Source organism: Apium graveolens, chromosome 4 (genome assembly GCF_009905375.1).
Source record: "Apium graveolens cultivar Ventura chromosome 4, ASM990537v1, whole genome shotgun sequence".
Lineage (NCBI taxonomy): Eukaryota > Viridiplantae > Streptophyta > Magnoliopsida > Apiales > Apiaceae > Apium > Apium graveolens.
The window spans coordinates 300,331,213-300,342,300 of record NC_133650.1 but is presented as its reverse complement, the minus strand read 5'-3'; positions in this window follow the sequence as shown (position 1 = coordinate 300,342,300).

Sequence of the window (11,088 nt, the reverse complement as noted above, 5' to 3'; positions counted from 1 at the left end):
TACCTGCATGTTGTGTAATTTTGTGTCATATTTTATGTAATTTTGACCAAAACATTGTTTAAATATTATAATTTTGATTAAATTTTTAGTCTCATCCCATCCAGACTATTGGGCTAACATAGAAAAAGGGCAGCATTCCGTTCCCGAGGGACCTTAATTGAGTCCGTAAAAATAAAACCTGTTCAACAAAGTACTTCTCGTGTTACTCAATATATTTGTTTTTAACCTTGAAATAAAACAAAATCACTGCGTTCCAATTTTAGTAAAATAATGAATGATATTCCATTAGTAATGAAAAAGGGTGGAGGGGATCCTTATATGTGTAAATGTTGTTCAGGTCGATTAAAGGGTGCAAAAAATAGTTCGAACTAAATATGAAAAGTATGAAAAAATATCTCGTAATGTATTTAGCCATAAAATCGATTATGCTCCTGCAGAAGTGTCTACTTGTTATAAAATCTCATTTGTCAAAGTATGGATTTTATTTTCTTAAAAAAGGTCGCCCTACTCGAAACGAACAAAATATTATATATATTTAGCCGTGTAATTCGAGGAAGCAATGAAGAAGCTTTTGGAAGGTGGTTGGTCCAGGGTTTACGGACTAGTGTAAGTTCTGTTATGTAAAGTTGTTTATATTATATTATATTATATTATATTATATTATATTATATTATATTATATTATATTATATTATATTATATTATATTATATTATATTATATATTATGTTATTTTATAGTTGGGACTAGTGTACTTCTTTTCAAAGTTATACTAGTGGGTTTGGTATTGAATTGAGAATTATTTTAAAAGAAAGTGAAAAATGCATTTATTGAATTTGGAATTCTTGTTTCTAGAACTGTAATCTTAAAAGATCTTGGATTAGTTTGGGGTCATAGATGTTAAATATCTTCTGCTGACATTTGTTTATTGATTAAATAATTTATCTTGGATTGAGGTTTCATCGTGATGACCAAATCCTCTGACCCCGTATATGGATTTCATGTACTAAAAAAAGGTCGCCCTATTCGAAATGAACAAAATATTATATACATATATATACATATACATATATATCGTAAACGAGGATATAGTAGAGGTTGCAAACAAGACGGTATACAACTTGGTTTTGGAAGATATGGTACTAAAACTTGTAGAGACGGTCGTCTTTCAGATCAAGCCATTGAAGTAGCACCTCAAGTTATAATCGAACAAATCCAGCAAATAATTTAAAAAAATATGGAGACATGGGTAAGAGTTTTCGCACATCTTTTTATTACTAGCAGAATGGGAAGCCAAAAGGAAATTCTATAAGGTACATTACTCGTATGTGCACGTGACACATTTTACTTGAAATATGTGTGGTGAGTTTGTCAAATGCACGACAAGCCCTCGTTCGCTTCCATATTTAGGTTCCTCCAGTTGAGTCGCAAGCGAAAATCGTCAAAGGTCTCAACCTTAGCTAAGTACATAACAAATTGAGGTTGTTTATAACTAAGAATTAAACTAACAATTATAACTAAGAGAATAAGATTGATTAAATTGAGGTTGTTTATAACTAAGAATTAAACTAACAATTATAACTAAGAGAATAAGATTGATTAAATTAATATCTATGACAAACATGGGATTCTAACTTCATTAAATACTTCATTCAATATCCTTATTGTTCTCAACCTTAGCATGCAATGGTGATGACACTAATCAGACAACACGAAACTGATAAATACCAACTTTCGTTGCACGACTACCATACTACCAGACATCCACAAAAGAGATAGAAGCTGAATAGACACCAATTATATTGAGACCATATATGTCTATAGAATTTGACAACATAATGGTTTAAGTGCAAGTTATCTATCTTGATTACACAAGGCAAGTAAGATGGTTAAAATTACCTACAAATCATGCATAAAAATTACATGAACCTATGCTTGCATGGCAAGTTCTAAATCCTTAAATTCATTATCGCTTCATTAAGAATTAACACACTATCTTACAAGTTCGTGACACTCATAAGATGAATACGCACAACCAATACTAGGATATCATACAATCACCACATAGTAAGGCATCGAAATAATTTAGCTATAGAAATCCATAAATAAATCCGTTAGAACCCCACAATAACGATTAGCCCATAATCGGACTCATCATCAACATGGGTTCCGATGAAAACATGGTGTAACAAACGTAGTCTTTATAATGAATAAATAAACCAAGTACAAAACAAGAGTAAGGTTCACAAATAAGAAAACTAGCATCCAAATACAACTTAAAACAAAGATTCACAAGTAAAACAAGATCTTCTTCATCTTCGTTGAATCGTGCAAAAACAGTCTTCTTACGACTCTCCTTGATTCGATCCTGGCTTGTTTTCTTATTAAAAATGACCTAGAGTTATTTATATAGTAGCCCTAATCAGCATAGAACTCCAGAAAATCAGTCTTCTATTCAAAACAGGAATTCTGAAACCCGACACGGCACTGGCGCACGCTTGATCAGCGAGGGCGCGCTGGGCTTCTGCCTAAACTGACTTCTTTTTTTTTTCTTGCAGATTCGAGCCGTTCTTCGTGAGCTTTTATTCCAACACCACCTTGACACCAAATTAGAACCAAAATAATGCTAATTCACCTGATTACCTAGATAATGCTTGAAATGCAAAAACACTCGAAAACACGTTAAAACACTTAACAACTTGAGTACAAATACATCAATTCAAAGTTTATTAGAGCATTATAAAGTGTCATAAATACCACTCAACATACCCCTAAACTTGAATCGATGCTTGTCCTCAAGCATAAACAGACTCAAAGAACAAGAAAAAAAATATGCATGGATGCAACTATATGAATGCATCGATCCCCATAGAATAACTAAACCAATCAACAAGCAATACCTCAGGAAATGTAATTATTTGCATAAAGATCAGTCAAACCTCACAAATTAACTTACAAACTAGAGACGTGCGTGTGTGCAAATGCTTACAGATGTACTATCGCAACTAGATCAACAATCATGACTCACTACTTACCAAGACAATGCAAGTTTATAAACAGAACTAGACTCAGAATAACTTACAATACTTCAATTCTTATATCAGAGTTTTATATGGATTCATGATTTTATTCACAATAAAATAAACAGATTTGCTTATTTGATCGTGCAATGAGTGAGGTTCACAAAAGACTTATACAATAGTACCCATGTAGCGAGCGTTAGGTTAGCGGACCCAGACTATAAAAGCCTTAGGTTATTAGGCACAAACTCCCCTAAGAACTTAATAACTCGAGTACTAAAGAGCCCACTCATGATCAATTATACATAACACTTATTCTCTTTTTTTCTTCTCTTTCATTTTTTTTTCTCTTTTTTTTTTCAACGAATTTTTGAATGAGTGCATTTCGCTCCATCTCATTCAACCCTAGACTACTCATAAAATATGAGCCGACTACTAGCCATTTGACACCTAGCCACACAACTAGCAATGAAATCCAATTTCTCCAATTTTTTAAATATCCTTGTCTTTTATTATTAAGAGAATATCCTAAATTTTAAATATAAACAAGCGATTACACCTCGACAAACAAACAAACCATGACCATGATCTAGCACTCTAGCAACCTATAAGACTTAGTGAAATACACGTGTCTCTAGCATGCAAATCAACTTAATATGACTTAACATCTCTAAACACGACATCACTACACTAGCATCAACATCACAAATCAATCAAAAAAATTATCTAATGGATCGTGTTGTAATGCAAATGCATGAAAACTATATGAACAAAATAAAATAAAACTATCAAAAATAAAATAATAAAAAAATACTACATGGAAAAATATGCAAACTATATGAACTAAACTATCATGAACATGCAACTATATGTGACTCACACAATAACATATTTCTTCAACTACTAACCCCAAACTTAAAATATTCACTGTCCTCAGTGAAGGTAATAGTAAGAAATCAGGCATACCTACTGCGAATTAGAATCATCACCCTCAACGGGTGGAGTGTCAGGCGTGTCTGGAGGCGCATACACGGAATCCTCACCAAAAACTGGGCACTAGATGTCAACTCCGGTGGCTTTAAAAGTTGTCCCAAGTGCCTGGGTGAGATCGTGTGCAAACCGACTATGGATGTCGTGCATCACATCCATCCTCCTCGTAAGACGCCTATACTGTGTCAAACTCGAACCAGCTCCAACCTCTGCTGCCTCCTGCTAATGCTGCTGCGATCCAGACGGTTCAGCCTCCTCTCCTAACTGAGCTCTCCAAGCTGCTCGACGGGCATGCTGAGAACCCCCCGCCGTAGCTGCCTCCATAGGCTTACCACCTAGCAGATAATCATACGAGTACCCAAGACCCTTAGGATTGGGCTTCCCTCCATACCACTCCTGCATGCTCAACAGTGTAGAACTGTCAATAGGAGCGCTGGGAAACTGAAGCTGCTCATGTGCGGGCCAATGAACACCAACTGCCACACACAACTTCGTCACTACGGACGCATACAAAATAACACCTGTAGTACCTCCTCTCAAAAATCTCAGAATCCCCTAATATATAACCATCTCCAAATCAATATAATCACCCTGCATCCCTCACAGCAGACTAGCACGCTCCATAGTAAACTCATGCACATGCAAAGATGGCATAAATGTTAGCACAAATAAGTGAGTTCCAAGCCCGTGCAAACCTGTTCATGCACGAAGCAGGGAATGTGGAGTAATCAGTAGTGCCACTTTTGAACTTCCAATGAGTCTCAGGCACGTAGAGAGTAGCAACAATGAGATCCAAATCAAAGTCCTACGGAGTCTTATCATTCCAAGTGTCCTGACCCACCTTCCTCGCGGGCGGCTCAATCACCGTCCTGATAGCATCAGCACTGTACTCAACAGTCCTCCCCCTCACTCCATGAAGCCCTTCTTCTCTGCCTTGGCGTTAGCATAGAACTCCCGCATAACACTCATGAGCATAGCAGCGGGCGCCTCACAAAAAGAAACTCAGCCCATCTCGAGAATCATCTCTAACAGCTTAGCATCCTTTCCCGATGGCAGAAAACCTCGCTCCTTAGGAATAGGCTTTGAGAGAAGCCTCGTGTACTCCTCCTCAGCCTCAGTAGTAGAAAACCTGGGCCTCACACCACCCGCATATGAAGAATTGGTAGTGCTGCTGCCAACTTGTGTTCTTTGTCTCTTGGGTGCCATTGGGATTGAATGAAAAAAAATAAAAGTTTAAGTCTTTGAGAGAGATTTGTGTTTAAGAATTTGTGATGTGGTGGAGAAGTTGTGTTAAGTGTATATATTTATAGGTGGGGAGGTTAAAATTTGATAAGGAATAGAAGTTGGAATTGATTATGGGAATCGTGGGAATAATGGGTTTGATTTGGAGAGGGAATTATGGGATGTGGAAGAGTAAAAATCGGTTTGGAATTGATTTTTGATTAAAAATCCTGATTTTCTCTTAAAACTGCTGTTTAATTTTTTTTTCGAACAGGGACCCGTCGCGGGTGCCTGCTAGGACGGCGCGGGTGCAGTCACTCTCTGGAAAATCGGCACGAGCGTGGCCCGCGCTGGATCAGCGAGGCCGCACTTGGTCACTGGAGTTGGCCCTGAATTTTCTTCTTTTTCTGTTTTTTTTTGTGTTTTTATCCTTTTTTCTTGCATCCTCTACCTCCTCATGTACAACAAAATTGGGTTGCCTCCCAAGAAGCGCTTCTTTTACGTCGCTAGCTCGACGTAGAATCTCGAGATCAAATGGACAATAGAACGACACTAACCACCTCGCGGTTTGCCGTGTCACCATAGTAATGCTTCAACCTCTGACCATTTACCTTGAATGCTTGGGCCGGATCATTCTAAAAAATTTCCACCGCTCCATGTGGAAACATTGTTTAGACAATAAACGGCCCTGACCATTTTGACTTCTACTTTCTAGGAAAAAGACGGAGACGAGAGTTGAACAAAAGAAATTATTTCCCCGACACAAATGATTTAAGCACTAGACCTCGATCGTGCCACCTCTTGACTTTCTCCTTGTACATTTTGTTGTTCTCATAAGCTTGAAGTCGAAACTCGTCGAGTTCATTCAATTGAAGCATCCTCTTCTTTCCAGCCGCATCCAAATCCAGATTCAACTTCTTCAAAGCCCAGTATGCTTTATGCTCGAGAACCACAAGTAAATGACACCCTTTACCATAAACCAACTGGAACGACGACATTCCCAAAGGAGTTTTGTAAGCTGTTCAATAAGCCCATACAGCTTCATAAAGCTTCAAAGACCAATATTTCCTTGATGGACATACAAGTTTTTCCAAAATACGCTTGATCTCTCTGTTAGATACCCCAGCTTGACCATTCGTATGAGGATGATAAGCTGTAGCAATGCGATGATTCACATTATACCTTTTCATCATAGCAGTGAACTTGCGATTGCAAAAATGCGACCCCTCATCACTGGTTATGACTCTTGGAGTTCCAAACCTTGTGAATATCTGCTTATAAAGAAAATTAAGCACCACTTTCGCATCGTTCTTTGACAACATCTTAACTTCAACCCATTTCGACACGTAATCGACCACCAACAAGATATACTGATTGTTACAAGATGAGACAAATGGCCCCATGAAATCAATTCCCCAAACATCGAAGACTTCAACCTCAAGAAGCACATTAAGAGGCATCTCATCCCTTTTAGACATATTACCCACCCGTTGATATCGATCATATTTCAAAACGAACTGATGAGCATCTTTAAATAATGTCGGCCAAAGGAAACGTGCTTGAAGAACACGAGCTGCTGTCTTTTCTCCTCCATAATGTCCTCCATAAGCTGTTAAGTGGAAATCTCGCAAGATCCCCCCGTTTCGCTGTAGGGAATACATCTCCTGATGATTTGGTCAGCTCCTTGTCAAAAAATAAATGGCTCATCCCACACATACCACTTTACTTCATGTAGAAACTTCTTCCTTTGAACGTAAGATAAGTCAGGAAGCATGATATTACTCACAAGGTATTTCATAATATCTGCAAATCACGGTTCTTCTTCTTGCACTCTAAATAGCTGCTCATCGGGAAAAGACTCATTTATCAATGTCTTCTCCAATGAAGTAGCATTAGGATTTTCTAAACGCGAGAGATGATCAACGACTTGATTTTCAGTTCCTTCTATGTCCTTGATCTCTAGTTCAAGTTCTTGAAGCAAAAGAACCCATCTAATCAAACTAGGCTTTGAGTCCTTCTTTGAGACGAGATATCGAATTACAGCGTGATCAGTGAAAACTGTCACCTTAGCCCCAAGTAAATAAGATCGAAATTTCTCAAAACCATAGACAATAGCTAAAAGCTCTTTCTCCTTAGTAGTATAATTCAGTTGGGCACTATTTAGGGTCTTACTAGCATAGTAAACCACATGAAATATGTTGTTCTTCCTCTGCCCAAGAACTGCTCCAACTGCATAGTCACTTGCATCGCACATCATCTCTAAAGGTTCATTCCAATCAGGTGCACTTATGACTGATGTCGTGATTAAACTCTTCGTCAATGTCTCGAAAGCTGCGAGGCACTTTTCATCAAACCTGAAAGGGACGTCTTTCTCTAGAAAACTGCACAATGGCTTCGAAATCTTAGAGAAGTCTTTGATGAAACGCCTGTAGAACCTCGCATGACCAAGAAAACTACGAATTCCCTTAACAGAAATAGGTGGAGGAAGATTCTCAATGACCCCACCTTGGCCTTATCCACCTCAAGACCCTTACTAGAAACCTTGTGCCCAAGAATAATGGCATGTTGCATCATAAAGTGACATTTCTCCCAATTGAGAACCAGATTTGTCTCAACACACCACTTGAGAACGTGTCCAAGATTTTGCAAGCACTCATCAAATGAATCACCAAAGACTGAGAAGTCGTCCATGAACACTTCCACATTCTGGCCAATCATGTCATAAAAGATGACCATCATACATCTCTGAAATGTGGCTGGCGCATCACACAGACCAAAAGAAACTCGTCTGAAGGCGAAAGTACCAAATGGACAAGTGAATGTAGTTTTCTCCTGATCTTCTGGAGCAATACAAATTTGATTAAAACCTGAATAACCATCCAGAAGACAACAATACTCAAGACTAGCCAACCTATCGAGCATCTGATCAATAAAAGGCAAAGGGAAGTGATCCTTTCTAGTGGCTTTGTTCAGCTTTCTATAGTCCATGCAAACTCTCTATCCTGTGACTGTTCTAGTAGGAATAAGCTCATTCTTCTCATTTGTTACCACAGTAATTCCACCTTTCTTTGGCACACATTGAAACAGGGTTACCCATATACTGTCAAAAATAGGGTAGATGATCCCTGTATCTAGCCACTTAAGAATTTCTTCTTCACTACCTCTTGCATGATCGGATTAAGTCTTCTTTGCTGCTCGACATAGGCTTGCTACCTTCCTCTAGCAGAATTTTATGCATGCAATAAGAAGGGCTGATTCCCTTGATAACTGCTATAGTCCAGCCAATTGCCAATTTGAACTCTCTCAGAATCTTCAAAAGCTTTTCCTCATCACTACCTGAAAGGTCATCGTATGAGGATGATTAGCTGTAGCAATGCGATGATTCACATTATACCTTTTCATCATAGCAGTGAACTTGTGATTGCAAAAATACGACCCCTCATCACTTGTTATGACTCTTAAAGTTCCAAACCTTGTGAATATCTGCTTATGAAGAAAATTAAGCACCACTTTCGCATCGTTCTTTGACAACACCTTAACTTCAACCCATTTCGACACGTAATCAACCGCCAACAAGATATACTGATTGTTACAAGATGAGACAAATAGCCCCATGAAGTCAATTCCCCAAACATCGAAGACTTCAACCTCGAGAAGCATATTAAGAGGCATCTCATCCCTTTTAGACATATTACCCACCTGTTGACATCGATCACATTTCAAAACAAACTGATGAGCATCTTTAAATAATGTCGGCCAAAGGAAACCTGCTTGAAGAACACGAGCTGCTGCCTTTTCTCCTCCATAATGTCCTCTATAAGCTGTTAAGTGGCAATCTCGCAAGATCCCCCGTTTCGATGTAGGGAATACATCTTCTGATGGTTTGGTCAGCTCTTTGTCAAAAAATAAATGGCTCATCCCACACATACCACTTTACTTCATGTAGAAATTTCTTCCTTTGAGCGTAAGATAAGTCAGGAGGCATGATATTACTCACAAGGTAGTTCACAATGTCTGCAAACCACGGTTCTTCTTCTTGCACTCCAAACAACTGCTCGTCGGGAAAAGACTCATTTATCAATGTCTTCTCCAATGAAGTAGCATTAGGATTTTCTAAATGCGAGATATGATCAGCGACTTGATTTTCAGTTCCTTCTCTGTCCTTGATCTCTAGTTCAAGTTCTTGAAGCAAAAGAACCCATCTAATCAATCTAGGCTTCAAGTCCTTCTTTGAGACGGGATATCGAATTACAGCGTGATCAGTGAAAACTGTCACCTTAGTCCTAAGTAAATAAGATCGAAATTTCTCAAAACCATAGACAATAGCCAAAAGCTCTTTCTCCGTAGTAGTATAATTCAGTTGGGCACCATTTAGGGTCTTACTAGCATAGTAGACCTCATGAAATATGTTGTTCTTCCTCTGTCCAAGAATTGCTCCAACTGCATAGTCACTTGCAGCGCACATCATCTCAAAAGGTTTATTCCAATCAAGTGCAGTTATGACTGGTGCCATGATTAAACTCTCCTTCAATGTCTCGAAAGCTGCGAGGCACTCGTCATCAAACCTGAAAGGGACGTCTTTCTCTAAAAACCTGCACAATGGCTTCGAAATCTTAGATAAGTCTTTGATGAAATGCTTGTAGAACCTCGCATGACCAAGAAAACTACGAATTCCCTTAACAGAAATAGGTGGAGGAAGATTCTCAATGACCCATGTTGGCCTTATCCACCTCAAGACCCTTACTAGAAACCTTGTGCCTAAGAATAATGCCCTGTCGCACCATAAAGTGACATTTGTCCCAATTGAGAACCAGATTGGTCTCAACACACCTCTCGAGAACGTGTCCAAGATTTTGCAAGCACTCATCAAATGAATCGCCAAAGACTGAGAAGTCGGCCAGGAACACTTTCACATTCACTTCTTAATGAATCGAATCCTTATAAGTTTAATTGATTATAGTTAAATTTTATTTATATATATTAATAATTTATAAATGTATAAGTTTAGTAGTTAGGATCTGGTTTTTATGGACGAGTGAAAATCCACATCCACTTCTTAATGAATCGAATCCTTATAAGATTGGATGGGAAGACGGGAGCAGAGCTGTTTTTGGAAGAAGGGGAGTTGAATACTACAAGTTTAACTGATCTTATGTCGTTAATTTACTAATCATGCTATTAAACTAAATATTTATGATGATAATTCCTTGGTGCACATCTCGTTGATCAGCTTTAATCTTCCTATATGTACCTATGCAAATAAAGTGACAATATCGTTTTTCAGAGAACAATTTGCATTTACATTATATTCAATAACATTATCATATACCTTTGCCAAGAAACTAGCAATGTTTCTACAACAGGTTGTGCCCAAAGAAGTTAAGAAATACTATAATTCTACTCAAATTTTGATGGCAATCCTCCGCATGTTAAACACTCATTTTCGATTTTACGATGATAAAACCGTGCATAGACAAGCTTTGAAAGATAAAAAGAAAGGAGGATTGCTTTTGCTATTATGAAAGAACGTGGAACATAGATTGAATTTTTGTCAATCAAGTACCAAACACCAAGTATTATGCGGGAGTGCTAGTGTGAGGACTGGTGAGGAATAACTTTGAGAAAAAAGTGGAAACAACAAGAACCACCCTCCCTCCCTCCCTTTCTACGACCCTATCTAAAATGCATTCGGCTTATTTTTCGGATAAAATTGGAACAAGAATCATATATCTCCTGTTCCTAAAAATGCAATAGCAAATAGTTATATAAAATATGAATAATATTTATTTATTTATATTATTAACAGGTCCGGTTTTAATCAATTTAGTTAGAATATTTTATCGAAATTGAAACATTTAA